This window comes from Tachypleus tridentatus, chromosome 7, assembly GCF_004210375.1.
Source record: "Tachypleus tridentatus isolate NWPU-2018 chromosome 7, ASM421037v1, whole genome shotgun sequence".
NCBI lineage: Eukaryota > Metazoa > Arthropoda > Merostomata > Xiphosura > Limulidae > Tachypleus > Tachypleus tridentatus.
The window spans coordinates 162827103-162847842 of NC_134831.1; the positions used below are offsets into that span (position 1 = coordinate 162827103).

The 20740-nt window shown below is 37.5% G+C and overlaps 1 protein-coding gene across 13 annotated transcripts in view; it reads left to right on the forward strand.

Annotated features, from left to right (window-relative positions):
• Window positions 1-20740, forward strand: part of LOC143257073 (cytokine receptor-like) — a 120614-nt gene continuing 99874 nt past the window's right edge. For 12 of the 13 annotated variants that reach the window (XM_076515245.1, XM_076515244.1, XM_076515234.1 and 9 more), the window contains exon 1: window positions 14-217. The gene's annotated coding sequence lies outside the window, so the exon portion shown is untranslated. Of the gene's footprint in view, window positions 218-20740 lie in introns of all 13 variants that reach the window. The other variant, XM_076515253.1, reaches the window with a different exon arrangement.

Sequence of the window (20740 nt, forward strand, 5' to 3'; positions counted from 1 at the left end):
ATTCGTGACGTAATTTTCTAGAGTTAAGGCATTCCTGAAAGAACGAATATAAGTATGGTAATAGAACGAGTTAGTATGTTAAAAATTTATTACTTCCTGTTAGAATGCGATAAGTGATATTAGTTTATTGTGATATGAGAAAGTATCAATTATCAGTTTTCTAATGAAGTCGGTCATTTAAATAGACAATATTGTTGAAGTATATTATGAACAAAATGTGAGTAGCGTTAGCACTGTCGTAATTGCGTAGTCTTAAGTACTAGTACATATTACTGCTAGAACTAAGAAGTAATACCAATTATCGTGAACTTGTAATAATAACTAATACTAAGTAATAGTTATTTTTCCTTTTGTAAGATAAAATTAGATTTGTTGAACAAAAAATTAGTGAAAGTAAAAATACCATTAGATCCTGCTCTTTGGTTACACGATTACAAACAGGTTCGTTTCACTTTTTGCAACTTTTGAAATTGAAAAGTTAAGGTAAGTTATTGATAAGTTGTTTAAATGTTTTACAGATAGTGTCATTACTGATAATTTTAACGATAGTGGTAAAACTTTGCATTCCTGGGAAATTATGAAAAAAATAGCTTTTTTTGTCAAAATGACAACTTCAGAGAGTAAGATTTAGCTAGGTGAGTTAGTGCTAGTATTACTGATGTAAGAGGTATTTTATATAATATTTCATGAGATTTACTCAGCTAGTAATGTAATATTTAATTTTGAGGTTAAACTTAGTGATTGATGACTTGTTTTGCCACAAAGAAATGTACTTAACTTGTCTGTGTAAGTTTATTTTCGGGATGTTTGTTAAACTTGTTATTCCTTAAAATATCAGAAACAGTTGTTTTCACAATTGGCCATAACACAAAACTAGGTATAGAATGTAGAGGGATGATATATAATATGTAATTTTTTTTTTTTTTTTAATCAGGAAACTGAACTTTCTTTATTCCAAAAACATTTTCCTGAAAGGTATGGTAAAATTAATTTAGTGTTTTGTAAAATGAATTAAAGTAATTGGTTATTAGCATGATTATGAAAGAAATTTACCTGAATTCTCATAAAACTATTAAAATGGCTGGTCTGAAGAAAGCTGCAGCCCCTATGTCATGTAGGCTTATCAGACTTGCCCTCAAGCACTTACCAAGCTCTGTCTTGAACTGTTCTCTTTCTACTGTAATGAGCATAAAAACAATCCAGTTTGAAGGTCAACCACCATGTTTGGAAAATAAAATTCTAATTTTAAGGTGTCTTCTGTCACGTTAAATCAGAAATCTGTTAAACAGTGCTACAACTATTCCCATAAATCATAAACAGATGATGCTGCATCAGTTCTGTGTATTTTTTTTTTTTTTATAATTCTGAACACTTCAATCAAATATACTGTAATCTTTTTTTTTTCCTTCAAGAGAAAATACTTTTATTTAGGCCTTAACCTATCCTCACATGACAGTCCCACCAATCCAGGAATTATTATAGCATTACTTCTTCAATTCTTTTCCAGTGACTTGATGTTCTTAAGAGGTATTCAGATTTACAGATCTAAAATCAGGTTTTGATTGCTTTGGCAGAAACAGCAGATAGCTCAATATGACTTTGCTATAAGGAAACATTTCTGAAACCTGCCTATACAGTCACCGTTTGATGGTTTTCTTTGTACAGAAGTGACAGGCTGTGTGATGGACGAATGCATGTAGGGGTGGCACTGTTGGTTGATCAGCATGTACTCACCATGTCTTTGCCACTCTACACATCTTTGGAGGCTGTAGCCATATGTATTTCCTTGGGTCATACCATCATGTCAGTCAGAAGGAATCTTGGATTAAGTTCACAACTACAATGTCTTCTACCACCAGTTCAAAAGTCATATGGGACAAGATTTGAAAGGTCAGTGGGTAATATAATTCTGTCCCCCCCTCTTGATCTTGCTTTCTGATAGCCAGGAAGTAGCTGATATCCAGAATGTCACCGATACACTAGGTGAAAGCTTTTGGCGAGTATCTGGCACTTCTGTTTCTTTCTCCACCTTCTTAGCCATCAAGATTTGGACAGAGCGATCACCTCTTTCCTTTCGAGCTGATTGTCTTGACAACTATAATCGTCCCTTTATGCTGGAGAACTCAAACTGGCCCTTCATCGGTCTGGCAGTAGAACGGTCAGACCTGATAATGTATGCTATGAAATGCTGCACCATCTATCTGCTGTTTCTTTTGCTATTGTTCTGATTGTTTTTAACCAGATCTGGCAGGAGAATGGTTTTTCTGAAGCTTGGTACCAGGGTATTATTTTATTTTAGGCCTGGGAAGGATCCCAATATTCCTTCAAACTGCCATTCAATTTCTTTGACAAACTGTCTTTGTAAGACCTTAAAGAGTATGACCAATGCTTGTCTCATTTGGATCCTTGAATCAAACAATCTCCTCTCGCTCACCCACTGTGGGTTCTGACGACAGTGCTTCACCATAGACCACTTAATTCGACATGAAACATTAATCAGAGAAGCCTTTCTCAAATAACAACATCTTGTATTAATGTTCTTTGACATTAAGAAGGCTTATGATACAACATGGAGGTATGGCATTTTGCGAGACCTCCATGTACATGGGTTATGTGGCCATTTGCCTATTTTTATTAAAATGTTTTTAATGAACAGGCAACTCCACCTTTGTGTGGGTTCGACACTTTTCTGTTCTTTTCTACAGGACTTGAAGTCCCTTAGGGCTGTGCTTTGAGTATCACACATTTCAGTATAAAGATTAATGCCATCAGTGAACAACTCACTCTTACTGTTGCAAAAGGTTTTTTTTTTTTGACGACTTTCATGTCTCGTGTCAGTTGTTGAACATGAGATATATTGAGCAACAGCTATAGATTGCCGTCAGTCATTTACTGAAGTGGACCATAGCAAATAGCTTTAAATTCTCTCTCTCTCTCTCTAAAACTTTTTGATTGCACTTTTGCTGTGAATGGGGCATTCACCCTGATCCTGAATGCTGTATTTGTTAAGGTGCTGCCTGTAGTCTCTTGAGACAAAGTTCTTGGAGTTTATCTTTGACTGTAAGCTGACCTTTATACCACATCTCAAGCAGCTAGGGGTCAAATGTACAAGAGCACTGAACATTCTCCATATTCTCTTTTCCACCACTTGGGGAGCAGATCGATGTTCTGTGCTACAGATATATCGTGCTCCTATTCGATTTAAATTCAACTATTGATCACTGGTCGATGGATCTGCCAGGACCTCAGCCTTAAAGATGCTGGACCCCATTCATCATCAAGGACTTTGGCTCTGCACTGGAGTTTTCTGAACTTTCCCAGTTCACAGCTTATATACAGAGCCTCATGAACCTTCTTTACACCTCTGCCGTTTGCAATTGTCTTTACAGTGTGCTTCAAAACTTCATTTCTTACCAAAGCATATCACCTGGGGTTGTGTTTTCTTTCCTTGGTGGGCCATCATTTTCAGAACAGATGATTTGCTACTTCTCCTTTTGGTCTTTGTATCCAAGCGCAGTTGGATAAATTGGGTCTGTCCTTGGATAACACTGCTGTATCCACTGGTTAGCTCATCCCAACATAGCTTCTTACAGTCTGCAAATATGATCTATTTTTAAGTCTTCTGAGAAAATCAGACACTCCTGATTGGAAATACTGTTTGCTATTTGCTCCACATCTTTCAAACCATCCTTCCTTTCCTATTTATACAGATGGTTTGAAACAGTTGGTTGTTTGGGCTCTGCCATGGTTTGTTGTGATTTGGTGGTTGCACACAGAATCCCCTTTACAGTTTCTATGTTCACTGCTGAACTATACGCTATTTATTTTGCTCTGGATCACATAAAAGCTAAGCATTACTCAAATTGCACTAATTATACTGATTCGCTTAGTTCTCTATTGGCCCTGGAATCGCTTCATGTTAGTTGACACTCTGTTCTTGCTGATATTCAAACTGACTGGTCCATTTCTCTTTAACATCTATTTCTATCCAGTTTTTCTGAATACCGGGCTACATTGGTATTCACATAAAAGAGCGCGCCGACACTGCAGCTAAACCTATCCACTCTGGCACTCTCACCGCTGTGCTTGTTCCATACATGTATTCAAGACTCAGCTCTGTACCAGTTGGCAGTTGACTTGGAGTGAGCAACATGAAAACCAAGTTTTCCAAATAAAATCCTTTATTGGATTTTGGCCGTCTTGTTACTGTAAGGATCGGAAAGAGGAAGTTGTTCTGACTAGACTATGCATTGGTCACAGTTTTTAACTTGTAGAGTTCTTTTATCTGGGACAGATGCACCAATGTGTTGCCTGTGTATCACGTAGGTCACAATAAGTCACATATTACTGTCTTGCCGTCGTTATGACTCTCAATGATGGCACCATTTTAAAGTTGGTCTTTTCAAAGATTTATACATAACATTAGAGAATGTTATTGGTGATGGTGACACTGTCCACCTTGGAAATGTTTTTAGTTTTTTAAAGGCCATTAATCTTTTTAATGCTATTTAAGTTTTTTAATTTATACTGTAAACCTTTTAAGAATAAAAGTACATCTAGTTCGATTTGAAATTAGAAATTGGCCATAATGTCAAAGAACAAGGTACCAGGATTGGAAAGACTAACTTCAGGTGACTAATGGTGGTTTTTGAATGTACCGGTTATGATAATTACAATTTTGCTACAGAAAGTCCTTTACAACTTGTCATTATTGTTTTTTTCTTACTGCTGTAGACAAGATGTAAAAGTTGGTTTTAATGCTATTTATGTTTTTAAACTTTGTTTAAAATGTCATATTGGACCAGCTGTTGGTTGGTTGGTGTTTTATGACACAGCAACTAGGCTATCTGTACCAAATAGCCAATATGATATTTTTACAGATGTTAAAATGATTTTTAAGGTGGAAATCAAAATTTTATAAGTATTGAAAGAATAGTAATATTAAAAATATTTGATCACCAAAGTTACAGGATTTTTTCTAATCCCATGAAAACTTAAATAACATTGCAAGTATAACAGTTATTTGTTGGAGACCTCTTGCATGCTTACATCCAAGGTCAGTGAAAGACCTTTTGGTTCACCTGGGCTTTCTCCTATTTGAATCTATACTGTAAAATAAAACTATCAAGTCAGCCCCTATCACTCAAATATTTATCATGTCTTTTCTTAAATTTACTGCATTTACCACATTTAAATTCAACCATTCTATCAGAAAAATAAAGCTGTTGTCAGATAACTCATATTCTGTTTAACTTTAAATTTGTATCCTACAATCCTATTATTCTTACCACTAAATAGGAAAACACTTTAATCTGATCCTCTGTAAATCTGTTTTTCAAGAGAAAATTTCAGAGAACCTAATCTATCCTTCAGGGACAAATGTTTCATCCCAAATATTATCCAAGTGCTATTTCACCATATGTGTGGTGTATCTGAAGACTTAAACATCTTTTCACTGTCATGTGAAGTAACAATTTCTGCAGAAAGAACACTTCGTACTGGTGGAGCAGTGATACTAATAAAAGTCTGGAAAGCATACAGTTAAGTCCAGACTAATGTTATGAGAATAAGGCATGATCCAGCACAGACAGAGGAGACAAAAATTGCTTGGAATAAAGCTCGTGCTCCCTTAGTAATCAGTGTACAAAGCAAGAGTCATGAAATAGAATGACCTGTGCAACAAGGTTAATTTTACAAGTATATCATTCCGGTGTTTCTACAACCTTATGGTTAACACAGCTGACTATGTGATGTCAATAAATTACAATTATGATGGCACTTTACCCAGGAAATATAAAGACAAAGGAATAAAAGTTAACATATTGGACTATGAATGATGTGCAAATATGCCATGTTTTGTTTGGATTAGGTACATAGAGCCATAAATATATTTAAAGATAGAACTCTGGATCTAGATGGTTTAAGAATCTCCACCTTAAGATGCTTACAAAAGCTGTGAATTTGTAGAAGTTAATGTTGGAATATTAATGTAGCTGGGTAATGAATAGTCTTCCTGATATATGGACTGATGACTTTGTCAAGCCCTCTTACTGTAGAAGAATCACTTTTGTCCATCAAATCATCATTATACAAAACATTGTCAGCAAGGTCCCAAAAAAGGCTATAGGAAGAATACTTTCCTGTGAGATTGAATCCTTTTTACTATTGTCATTAGTGTTTTCACAGGAGAAGAGAAACTTTGCTTAACTATGGAAAGGCTTTGAAGACAGTCAGAACACCTTAGCAGTAGGTTCATGTCTGGAATGTGTGCATTAGAGGCTAGTTGTCCTTTCATGCTAATAAAATATATTAAGATGGGTATTAGTGGAATGTGTGCAAGATTGATCATAGCTGCACTAACTACAAGATGATGCATTGTAAAATATAGAAGATTTAAATTGGACTAAATCATCAGTACTAGTCTACTTCAAAGGATCACCATTCTCTTCTGTTTTCTTCAATGTGTACACTATGTATATAGTTGGTTTTGACAGTTTAACCAAATGCTGTATGTTAATTCTTGCTGACAATACTCTGATGTATAGCAGAGGCTCTGTAAAAGCTTAAATTGAAAACTTGATGCAACCATCCCTTAACAGAATGAACAAATAGTGCAGTGACTCAAAATTGCCATGTTTTATAAACTGAAGACATCTGATTAGGACAAACCATCACCATCCTTTGTAGACACTGCTCTCTCTCTCTCTCTCTCTCTCTCTCTCTGGAAGAAACACTGATCTACCTGAGGGTAACCTTTGAAGACAACTTCACCAGCCATATCAACACCATTTAACCAGATGTACGAAAGGCATTAATGCACTGAGAGTACATCAGGATGTAGACCTGAAGACTGCCAAAGTTTTATTTGCATAATTTTGTATTATGCAGTGAATAGTATGAATACTGTATACTTAGATAAGTGTTAAAGATATTAAACAACTATTAAAGACTTGCCATTGGAAATAATTCTGCTACCCTTATCAAAGTCCCATTATACCTCAGCCTTAGTATTATTGGAGAGCAGCAACAGTAAAATGCCACTACATGTTTTCATTTGAAACATTCCAGCTTAAAAATAATATTGCAGACAATAATCAAGCATTGGATTGCCCAAGGTGTTTCACAAGAGAAAGGTCTAGATGGACAGATGCTGAATAGCAAGCACTGAAATAATTGTATAATTTGTCGTCACCAAATCTCAGATACCCTCCATGTTGAATGTACATCTTCCACAACTGGGATCTTTGGAAGCCAGCCCAGACAGTAAATATACAGATTGGGTAGAGGATGAAGCATCTACTAGAAGATCATGGTGGTATTATGTGTTTTGTGTCATAGTTATTAACTTTTCATTGTATCCTATGCTGCTGATTGAGTAGCAGTTCATGGTAGAGAAGAAATACCAGGTGTAATATATAGGGATATTGAAAAAAAACTAAAAATGCACTTCTGAAGTTCTAGAAGTTATGCAAGTACAGTATACAAACTGGACAATTTACAGAAGTATTTTTATTTTTCACATTAACATACCTTGCACTCTTAACTTATCAAATGTTGAAACTGACAGATATTATCGGTTCATAAACAAATCTGTAAGAATATTTTTGTTACTTATGACATTTTGCATGTGAAAGATTTGTACGTTTAGTGAAAACTTGCCATATTTCATGCAAATAAGTTTAATAAATTTGGAATTATTGTCAACATTCCTTTTTCTAGTACAAATGGACTGATCCTGTCTGTATTTTGGTGACAATGGTTTTAGAATCCAAGCAAGCATACTGCTAATGTGCTTTACAATAAGATATTCATTGTACAGTTCAAAATAAAATCCAAATGTACTTGGAATTGTCAGCTTCAGTGCACTTCATGAAATATGAAAAATGGTTCTCCTAAGCCTACTCATTAGATCAAATAAATAAACAATGAAGTAAACCTTAATTACAGTATATAATTGTAATATTATCAACAACTGATGAGGCTTTCAAGCATAATGCATCCACTACATTAACCATTTACATAAGTACATGCATTAAAATGAAGGTATCTGGTAATAATGTGAAAACATACATGCATGTATGCAGAGACATATGTTGTTTATCTACATGATTTCCAACAGTTTTTTTTCAGCTTATTGATCCATGAATATCAACTTTGTGACTTCTCAAACTGTTTTTCCATTGCATCAAAGTTAATTTCTGTTCTCACATCATGGCTAAGTGGTTAGGGTGCTCATCTTTTAATCTGAGGGTCGGGGGTTCAAATCACCATTGCATCAAATGTGCTTGCCCTTTCTGTTGTGGGGGCATTATAAAATGATGGTCAATCCCACTATTCATTGGTAAAAGAGTAGGTAGTGGGTGGTGATGACTAGCTGCCTTCCCTGTAGTCTTACATTGCTAAATTAGGGACGATTAGTGCAGATGGCTTTTGTAGCTTTACATGAAATTTCAAAAAACAAACAAACAAATATTTCGAGAAGAATTAATCATACGGAGAAATGCTTTTTGGAATTAAATTTTGCAAGAAAAATCTTTATATTTCTTAAGTTTATACTAAGGATTAATTATATGTGAGTTTGTTTTCTGTGGTTTTATTTCTCCTAAAAAATGTTAGCATGTGTGAAAATCCAGTTTATTTCTAGGCTAGTTAGCCCTTGTGTAACTTTGTGCAAAAATTAAAAAAAAACAGCTTGTCCTTTCCATGTTCACACTTGTATGTGTGTAACAAACATGTGGATTTTGGTTCAAAGTATAAATAATGGGAATATATTTTAATTGCTGTTTACTTAGCTTGTTTTATGGCCATATGGTGTTCCCATGTTTGTACTTGCAACCAACATTGGTAGCATAAATTGATTAACACTACAACATGCATGAAATTTCTCAAGGGGGTGAAACAAGATATGTGTAATGGTAACCACAGTTAGTGTAATACACATTTATGGAAAGTGTTATCTCTTTAGTATTTACTGTGTTTTTGTTTGCTGCCTTTTTTTATCTTCATCTTATTGTTGCTGTGTAACTGACAGTTTTCTCCATGGAGATTCATTTGAATAACCTTAAAAATTCAGTTAGTAGGCATTACTTTGAACAAAGCATTAGCCATTTGTCAATCTGAAATTCTACTACAATACTCTTTGGGTTAGATGGGTATTATTCTTCAGGTATTTGTTTAGATCAGTTATGAGGTGCATTACTTAAATCAATGGATATAAAGTGTTTGCATGTTGTCTTGCAATATATTTGTGTAGTAAATGTAAAGACACCTGTTAAGGCACAGAGAAAGGCCACATACACCAACATTTGAACATACTATACAAGAAACCCTTCTTGTTTCGTATCCTTGCCCACTGATTCAAATTCAGGATACCTGTACCGGATGTGGTCATTCAGGATAGACAGTCACCATACAGTGTGAATTGGTGAGACAACATCTGTATAAACGTTATAGTAGCATGGTGTTAATATTTATGGAACCCATAATTCTAGCAGAACAACTTCAGCAGTTAGTTTTTGTTTTTTATTCCAGTTAAGTTATCAGACTTGAACTGATTCCTTGTTACAACACAACTTATGCTAGAGATGTATATAACACTGAAGTATCAACACTTGAATTCATTCAGTTTTCCCATAGTATTTAGGTGCATTTTAATATTCAAAAATCACAACTGTTTGATGTACACAGTTAAGTTTTTGTAAGTACAATGTGTATGAGATTTCAACTTTCATTGCAGTGAACTTTTATTTTGACTATGACAAAGTGATAACTTAATTCATATATTACAGCCTCTCATTCAAGTGTTAGTGTTGATTCCTTGATAATATTGTTTGAAAAAAGAATTAAAAATATTTCATTGCCTCAGTTTTCTACTTGGTTGGATTTAGCACTGATAACTATCTATTTCTAACTCTATTCACTGTTAATTGTTGTAGCAAAGACAACGATTCAGCTTCTGTTACTGTGATGTACATTAATATCAGCTGTTCATTTGATAACCAAAATGTACATATCTGAAAAGGAAGTCAAAGTATGGGGGAGGATTTCACATTCAACAGATAACCTCCCTTCATTCTTCAGGGTTCCCTGATTTCTCAGCTGTACATGTTTCTAGTTAATAGATTTTACCAGAGAACACGGCTGTACATGTCTTAGATACTTAAACAGGAGAAAAAAACAGTCGAAAGGAAGCAGAGACAAACCAACTATTTTCATAAAATCTAGATAAGAATGAATTGAATTTTATGCCACTAAAAATAATTTGTAGAGTGTTATGGAGACTAATTTGAAACATGTTACCTATTCAATGTAATTATGGAGTTCTAAGGATGCACTATGTACATATGTTCGTAAGGGGGTGTAATAGTAAACGTAACTGGGTGTAAATGCTATATTGAGTCAGTAGTCTTAGCGTAACTGCCCACGTGATAATTTGTCAGTTCTTACGCTACGTCTGACTAAATGAAGTTTAGACCTGTGGTGATTATATAACCTATTTATGAAAATAAAATATAAACCAACGACTGAACTATTTATAACCATGTTTTGACTTTCACGTGACACAAGTGTTGTTTACATTTGAAAGTAAGATTCATTTGCCGAAGTTCAGTTGTAAAAATACTGGAGTTGAATAAGAAACTTTTAAACATAACTTTACCGCTTTGTTCATTATTTTTCATTTAATTACTCCAAAGAAATAACTGTTTTTCGTATGTATTATCTTATTCACGTAAAGTTATTATGGGTATTGTACAATGAGCTGGCAATCACTGTATGACAAGTTTAATACAACTTATCATTGAGTTGTTAACACTTTTTGTACGCTTAGAACAGATGTTGTTCAGTAAAACGATTTAGGAGTCTCATCATGTCGTTTTGGGCCATGATTTTGGAGCCCATGTCTCTAAGCAAGGTTATGTTCTTTATGGCAACCACATAGAGGCCCTGTCGCAAGGCTGTAAGAGGTTGTCATGTCAAAGTTATTGCATCTCACCTTGCATGTTTTTCATAGACTATCTTGTATAGGAGGACGACGGTTTTTCCACGCTTTTTTAAATATCTCATTGTAAGTAAATCCATAGGTTCTTCTTCAAGAAGAATATTTACCAGGATATTTTCTTATGGAATAGCACGAGTACTCGTTTATTTTTTTAGCTTTTTGAGGGTGAGGCAGGTGAACAGATATGTAGTGGAAGCAACTTTGTACGCGTAACTCGTGTTTTTTCCATATGGTGGCCCTTGTCATTATATTTTTTAATGTTTCCTTGGGGTACGTGGACTACTGTTGCCACTGAAATTTGTTATTCAATTCTTACATGTTAAAAGATGCGTAGTTTTCGGGCTACGACTTTTTGCATGTCTTTCTGAATGGTTCTGGTATCCCAGATTAATCTATATTTTCCATTTCAATAAAGTATAAGGGATATGAAATTCTTAAATCCTCGTTCTGAACACATCAACATGATCTTAATATAAGAACATACTGCGTCCGAAAAGTGATCCGTCTTCAGTGGTATCAAGGTGTCTAAAAATGGGGAAAAAACAACCAACAAACAAAAAAACCCCAATGAAATGATGTTTAATTGCTACCTTACATTTGCTTCAATTTTCACCCCATCAGTGTGGAATCCTGTACTTGGTGAAGGGGACCTCCCAGGGAAGGTTCTGTCTGGTTAACTTCTCTGGGATCTAAACATCTATCCACGTGTTTGCCGTGCGTGGCGACCCATGAAGGGGAGGAGAGGACCCTGGTGGTTGAGGGGTCCAACCCTAATAAACCACTTTCGCCTTGAATTCTTGTAGACGGGCGGCCTTTAAGTGGCCCCCTTGGGCCAATCGGCTGGTCCACTTGGGCTAGAGTCGACCAAGTACCAGTGTTGGAAGTTCTCAACGAGTGTTGTGGACATTGTGCCTGATGCTGGTGTTTGGGTATTGTGCTACGAAACCTTGGCGTTGCTGCATTGTCCATGCATGACATTGTAGTGCGTCCCCTCGTAGGGCTCCATGGTGGGTGAGGTCAGTGGGCACCGAAATTTTTCTTTTTCCCTATGGATCCTCCTTCAAAAAATTTAAATAAAATAGTGAAAAACAGTCAATAGGTAAGCGATAACGTCTTGAAGACTCTGAGCAGCAATCTTCAACATTTGTAATACATGTACCTCATTTTCTTATATTACATTCTCTTTCAGAAAACCTTTAGAGCAAATGTCCCCTTTTTTATTCAGAAGGGACTAGAGGGTCTTGCTGGCTCTCCAAAGTCAGTAAAGAAGCTTCGATGTGGAGATATATTAGTTGAAACATCCACAACCCACCACAGTGAACTCCTTGAATTCAACGGCAATTGGGGATATACCTATTGAGGTTACTCCTCATGCTACCTTGAATTAATCACGAGGAGTTACTGTTGAGAGGGATATGAACAACATCCCCGAGTCAGAGATTCTCGCTGGTCACTCCACTCAAGGAGTTTCTGCAGTGAGGCGCATCTCCACTCGCAAAGATGGAGTTACACTGCCAACAAATACCCTCGTTTTGACATTTACATCATCACGTGCACCTGCCACCATCAAGGCAGGTTATCTAATTTGCAGGGCCATACATTCCAAACCCTCTTCGATGTTTCCAATGTCAGAGGTTTGGCCACTCAAAGACTCCCTGACATGTGCTCGTTGTGGTGGCAAGGACCACGATGCCTGCAATGGTTCTCACGCTTCCTACTTTCGTTCTTGCCCAAAATGGTTGGAGGAAAAAGTGGTGCAGCATTTGAAAACGACTCATAACATTAGTTATCCTGAGGCTCGGAAATTGCTGCCCGCCACTCCATTTTGGATATATGATGCTGCACTTCATTCCACAACTACAGTGGGAGTGCAGACAGATCTCTCTGTGCCTCCAAGAGAATCTTTTTCCAAACAAATGAAAAGCATTTTGACCTCCATGGTTAAAAAGGTTGATGAATCGACTTCCACACCCATCTCTGTTCCCCCATATTTTCCAACAAACCTCAAGATCCACATCCTTCAGTTTCAAATAAGGCATTTCTTCTGATACATCTTTTTCTCCCACCCCAAGAGGCAAAACAATCATTCGTTCGCGTCCTCAGTCACTGGAATCTCCTTCCAGTAACAATCGACCCAGGGCAGGATCCATGGAGGTTGATAGACCTCCTCTGACTAAGGACAGTAAGGAAAAAAAGACGTGGTCGTAAACAGAAGGGTTTTCCAGCCACTTCGCCTTCCGTCATTAAAAATGGCCACCTTGATACAATGGAACTGTCGAGGTTTACGTTCTAATCTGGATGGTATCAAAACACTGATTGCTTCCTACCATCCTGTATGTATTTCCTTACAAGAAACATTTCTGAAACCTGCTGATACAGTCACCGTTCGGCAGTTTTATCTGTTCAGAAATGACAGGCTGTGTGATGGACAAGTACATGGCAGGGTGGAATTATTGGCTGATAAGCATGTACCCACCCTGTCTTTGTCACTCAACACACCATTGGAGGCCGTAGCCATCCGTGTTTCCTTGGGTCATACCATCATTGTTTGTTCTCTCTACCTGTTCCCTGGAGAGACATGATGCTCTCGTTGAACAGTTGCCATCTCCCTTTCTTCTCCTGGGGGACTTTAATGGACATCATCCCCTCTGGGGAAGTGCTGTTATTGATGGGAGGGGTAGCTCTGTAGAGCGTATGCTCTCTGATCACAACCTTTTTCTTTTCAATACTGGTTCTTCCACTTATTTTCATGCACCTAGTCAGTCCTTTACCGCTATTGATCTCAGTTTGCTCCCCTTCATTATTCTCCCATTTTTCATGGAGGGTTGACTCCACTAGGCAGTGATCATTTTCCTATCCTTTTGAGAGAGACTGGCCGTGGTCGATCCCACCCTACCCGCGTGCCCCGGTGGAAGCTGGATCAGGCAGACTGGTCCACTTTCACTGCTCTCATAGAACTTGATCCTGTCATCGTGAATCGGCCATCAATAGACGACCGTGTGGCAGCGGTAACTGGCTGTATTATACAAGCAGCTGCTCAGTGTATTCCTGAAACCTTGACATGTTTTTCACGATTTTCTCGTTCGTGGTGGAATCCTGCTTGCCACTTAGCACAGAAGGGCCTGAGATACCTCTCGAAGATATCCAACACTTTCGAACCGCATCCCTTTCCAATGGGCCCGAGCATATGCTAGGTGGGTAAGACGTCAAACCCAGAAGGAATCTTGGATTATGTTCACAACTAGCATATCTTTTACCACCAGTTCCAAGGTCATATGGGACAGGATTCGAAAGGTCAGTGGACACTACAACTCTGTCCCCCTCTCGATCTTACTCTCTGATGGTCAGGAGGTGGTTGATGACTGGAGCATTGCTGATACTCTTGGTGAAAGCTTTTGCCAGGTATCTAGCACTTCTGCTTATTCCTCCACCTTCTTGGCCATCAAGACGCGGGCAGAGCATTCACCTCTTTCCTTTCAAACTGACTGTCTCTTTGACTATAATTGTCCCTTTACATTGGTGGAACTGAGAATGGCCCTTCATCGGTCTACATCTGTTGGACATGATGATGTACACTATGACATGCTGCACCATCGATCTCCTGCTTCTCTTGATGTCCTTTTAATTGTCTTTAACCAGATCTGGCATGAGAATATTTTTCCTGATGCCTGGTGCCAGGCTATTATTTTACCTTTCAATAAGCCAGGGAAAGATCCCAAGATTCCTTCTAACAACTGTCCAATTGCTTTGACGAACTGTCTCTGTAAGACCTTTAGAAAGGATGATTAATGCTCGTCTTGTTTGGTTCCTCGAATAAAACAACCTTCTCTCTCCCACCCAGTGTGGGTTCCGACGACAGCACTCCACCACAGACCACCTAATTTGACTTGAAACATCAATCAGAGAACCCTTTCTGAAACGCCAACATCTTGTATCAGTATTCTTTGACCTTTAGAAGGCTTATGACACAACATGTAGGTATGGTGTTTTGCGAGACTTCCATACATATGGGTTACGTGGCCATTTACCCATGTTTATTAAAAAAATTTTAATGGACAGGAGATTCCAAGTTCGTGTGGGTTCGACACTTTCCCGTTCTTTTGTACAGGAACTTGGAGTTCCTCAGGGCTGTGTTTTGAGTGTCACACTTTTCAGTATGAAGATAAATGCCATCACTGAACAACTCCATCTCACTGTTGCGAATGGGCTGAATGTCGACGACTTTCACATCACGTGTCCGTTGTCGAACATGAGGTATATTGAGCACCAACTACAAACTGCTCTCAATCGTGTACTGAAATGGACTATGGTGAACGGCTTTAATTTTTCTCTTTCTAAAACTGTTTGCATGTACTTTTTGCCGCCAACGAGGTATAAACCCTGATCCTGAACTTCATATTGGTGAAGTTTTGCTGCCAGTAGTCCCTGAGACCAAGTTCTTGGGCTTATCTTTGACCATAAGCTGACCTTTATACCACATTTAAAGCAGCTTTGGGTCAAATGCACAAGAGCACTGAACATCCTCTGTGTCCTCTCTACTGTCAGTTGAGGAGCAGATCGATGTTCTATGTTAAAGGTATATCGTGCTCTTATTCGATCAAAACTCTACTATGGATCAATGGTCTATGGCTCTGCCAGACTCTTGGCCTTTAAAGATGCTGGACCCCATTCATCACCAAGGACTTCGACTCTGCACTGGGGCTTTCTGCACCTCTCCAGTTCAAAGCTTATACATTGAATCTCATGAACCTTCTCTGCACCTTCGCCGTTTGGAACTATCTTTACTATATTCTTCGAAACTTCGTTCCTTACCAAAGCATCCCACCTGGGGATGTGTTTTCCTTCCTCGGTGGGCCGTACTTTTTCAGAACAGACGATCTGCCATTGCTCCTTTTGGCCTTCGCATCCAGGCGTAATTGGAAGAATTGGGTCTGTCCTTAGATAACATTGCAGAATCCACAGGTCAGCCCATCCCACCATGGCTTATTACAGCCCCCAAATGTGACCTTTCTTTCAGTCATCTTAAAAAGGCAGATATTCCAGATTGAAAGTACCGTCTTTTTTTTTAATGAACATCTTTTAAACAATCATTCCATTCCAATGTATACAGATGGTTTCAAATCAGGTAATTCATTGGGCTCTGCCATGGTTTGCTGCGGTTCGGTGGTTGCGCGCAGAATTCTCTCTACAGCTTCTGTGTTTACTGCTGAACTGTACGCCATATCTCTTGTCCTGGAACATATTGAAGCTGAGCAGTACTCCAACTGCACTATTTATACTGACTCCCTTAGTTCTCTACTGGCCTTGGAATCACTTCACGTTGACTCACACCCTGTTCTTGCTGATATTCAAAACCGACTGGCCCATTTCTCATTAACATCTACTTCTATCCAGTTTTTCTGGATACCAGGCCACGTTGGTATTTGCTGGAATGAGCTTGCAGACACGGCAGCTAAATCTATCTGCTCCGGCACTATCACCACTGTGCCTATTCCGTACATGGACTATGGTCCTGTATTCAAGGCTCGGCTCCGTGCCAGCTGGCAGTCCACTTGGAGTGAGCAACGTGACAACAAGCTTTTTCAAATAAAACCCTATATAGGGCTTTGGCCATCTTGCTTCCGTAAGGTTCGGAAGGAGGAAGTTGTTCTAACTAGACTATGCATTGGTCACAATTTTTTAACTCATCGCTTTCTTTTATCTGGAACTGTAGCACCAGTGTGTAGTTTGTGTAACACTCAAATCACTGTAAGCCACATTTTACTTCCTTTTCATCGTTACGACTCTCAATAACGGCACTATTTTAAACATATTTTTTCCCAGGTGTTATCTATAACGTTGGACAGTGTTATTGGTGATGGTGGCACTATCCACCTTGATAAAGTTTTTAGTTTTTTAATGGCCATTAATCTTTTTAATCTCGTTTAAGTGTTGTATATTTATTCATTACACCTTTTCAATTGTGGTTCCCTTTTTACAGTTTCATTCTCTCCAGTTCAATTTGACATTGTAAAATGGCCAGAACATTAAATAACTCAACACCAGGACTGGAAAGACCAACTTCAGGCGTCTAATGCTGCTGTGTGAACTATCCGTTTGAACTACCCGTTAGTCGTCCTGGCGAGTTGTTATTACAATTTTGCTGCATGTCTTTTAAAACTTCTATTATTTTACACTTTGATAATGGTTGTTATGGCACATAAACCAGAACCAGGACTGGAAAGACCAACTTCAGGTGACTGACGGTGGTTCTTGTACTTACCTGTTAGTCTTCCTGGCGGGTTATGATCATTACCATTCTGCTACAGAAAGCCCTTTACAACTTTGTAGACTGGATGTCAACATTGGTTTTATGTAACTTTCTTTTTTTAATTGCTGTTTTGTTTTTACCTTCGTTTACTTTCACAAATTTTACTGCATTTACTTTACCTTTTTACTGGACATTTGACTACTCATTATTACGATTTTGCTGTATGTCTTTTCAAACTTCTATTATTTTACCTTTGATAATGGTTGCTATGACACATAACCTGGAACCAGGACTGGAAAGGCCAACTTCAGGTGACTGACGGTGGTTCTTGTACTTACCTGTTAGTCTTCCTGGTGGGTTGTGATCATTACCATTTTGCTACAGAAAGTCCTTTACAACTTCTCTTTCTCTGCTTTCTCTCTTAACGTTGTAGACTAGGTGTGAACATTGGTTTTATGCTTTTTCTGTTTTTCAATGATGTTTTGTTTTATCTTCATTTCCTTTTCTGTAATTTACCACATTTAATTTCTTTTTACCTTTTTTCCGGATGTTTGGCACAGATAGCCTAGCTGCTTTGTGCCATAAAACACTAAATCAATCAATCAATTTTCATGTGACTTGACTGGCATATTCAAAATCGCGTATTTGTGTATTTATATTCTAAGAACGTACGCGTGCAAGCAAAGAAGGTGTAGTAGTATATCAACCTCGTTATCTCTTCCATATGGAGTGCCGACAAGATCTTTCGTCAGATACCAACGCTCATTATACCACATGAAATACGGCAGACATAATAATGGTTGAGGCGTTAGTCACCAGTTTAACGAACGACTGTTATGGTGTGAACTACATCAACAACGTGAATTTTAATCACCAGTTTTAAGTCATTTTTAAATTAGAATTAAGACGTAGATTAATAATTTTCTTTACAATAAGACACCGTGTACCCTTTGAAAACGTTATTCCGTTGTGTATACATTCTCTGTAGAACGTCTCTGTCAGACTGGGATTAATACCATAATAAATTCTAATAATGGAAATAGTACGTTTACAAACGTAAAAAGGCCAAAATTCGAGGCTCAATTCCTCGCGAGACGAAAGTTGCAAATAGTTTTTGCACTACAACAATAATTTTTCACAATTCCAAAACAATGAAGTTCTACAAAGGTAATTTTTCGAACCATTTTATCAACTTCCATTTATATACATGTGTAACTTACTTTTTATTATTTTTAAAGAAATATTTTTTCTAATAAGACTATTTTTTTTTGTTATATACTAGTATCAGATTTGTTTACCTGTTTTCGTATGTGTAAGTTTGAAATGCGTGTAATGTACAGGCACACATGAAAATTGGAAATAAATGTTTGTCGAGCATTTATTTTATACCCAGGTGATAATACTGTGTCTGTGAAAAAAAAATCGTAAGTACATTTGACCTAACTATACCTTCATAAATAGAACGGATGTATTTTTATTGCTCAACGCCCATGTAGATGTGTGTGTTCTAGAAAGTTCGCTTTGAAGTAGTCCGTTTAATATAAATGCAATAAAAACCTCGATGACAGTGTTATGTTTATTTACTTTCATGAAGTTACTGGTTCCCCTGAGGTAAAGTATTTTGGTTTATTATTGTACTGTGTAGTTTAAATATTGAAATCTGTTTACAAATGCACACACACAATTATTAAATTGTATTTTTTTTATTTAGAAACGTAGTCAACAGATTGTAATATCATTTATATTAATATTTTTAATTGCAGCTCGTTTTTACTGTGTAGGTGAAACAAAATGAGCACCAATTCCTTTATGCAATGAGTCCAGTACAAGGTGAATTAATAATTTGATTTATCTTCTTATTTTTATGTAGGTATGGAATAGGGAAAAATCATCTAACGCAGGTTGTTGAAGTATATTGACATAATTTGTTATCTGACATGTAGAAGTGAAATGAAGCTTATACAAGTGCTATTTCTGAAATTGTCAGTCTGAGTTCGAATCCCCGTCTCACCAAACATTTTCATCCCTTCAGTCGTGGGGGCGTTGTAAGTAACGGTCAGTCCTACTATTCTGTGGCTAATGACTAGCCCAAGAGTTGGCGGTGAGTGACGATGATAAGCTGTCTTCCCCCTAATCTTTCACCGCTTCATTAGGGTATAGTTAGCGTCGATGGGCCCCCTCGTATAGCTTTTCGAGAAATTCAAAACAAACTGTATTGAAGCGAGATGGAGGTTATATAGCGAGTGTTTCCCAGTGTAAATGATGAACGTTCGAACATAAATGGGCATGGCCCTGATCGGGGTTTTGATTTAATATCAGTGAACATTTATAAGAGGGAATGCATTTACATGTTGCATTCAACATTTGACAGCTGCGTAACCATAAAATTATTAATAACCATAAATGCGGGATGAAGAGGTCATGGTTGTACTTGACTCTCCTTGGTCCACCCAAAGGACCTGAATACCGATAATTAGAAACAACGAAGTGAAGGAAAAGGTCATATGCAACTGACTCCTCCCACGTTCTCAGCGATCACATCCCGCGGCAGAGAGAAAGAAAAATGTTTTTGATTTAAAAATTATGCAAATACAATAGAAACCCATAAAAAAAACCAAAAAACAATGTTTCTTGAATAGTAACGTTGTGCGCTACAACTTTGATTTTGACACATTTTACTGAACGTGATTTGACTTTTATAATACGACATCATGTCTGGTAATAAATGCTATCCAATATGCCTAAACGTCTATGTAAGTACCTTTGGTACTTCATACCGACTTCACAACAACAGAAAAATAGGACTTCTCTCATCTTGTTTATACCAGTTACTTTTCTGATCTTCTGTCTCGTGCATATTTAGTATCATTCTGAAAGTTGTGAAACTGAAAACAAATGGGCCGTTTTAGAATCACTTTTACCTAACTGTTACCGTAGCGATACTTTTTCATTGAACTTCCAGTATAATTCTAAGAACTTGTAATTGAAAGTAAAGAATGTGTAACAGTGTGTCAACCAAACTATATTTGCTATATAGTTTGGTTGACTCACTGTTATACATGCAGGAAGGATAGTCCGGCATGGTCAGGTGGTTAGCGCTCTCGACTCGCAATCTGAGGTTTGCTGGCTCAAATTCCCGTCGCTTCGAATATGGTCGCCCTTTCAGCCGTGGAGGTGTTATAATGGTCGTTCAATCCCACTATTTGTTGGAATAAGGTTAGCACCAGAGTTGGTGGTGGGTGGTGATGACGACTAGCTAACTGCCTTTCCTCTAGTTTTACATTGCTAAATTAAGGACGGCTAGCGCACATAGCTCTCGTATAACTTTGCGTGAAATTAAAAAAAAAAAAAAACCGTCGCGGACTCTCGTACAATATCATGGTTCATCAAGCTTATGAGATACGTTTGACACCGTGTTGGTTGATACTTTTTGTTCCACAAAATTTCACTGTTATATGAACTAGATAAGCTGCTAAAGTTTAATGTATGCG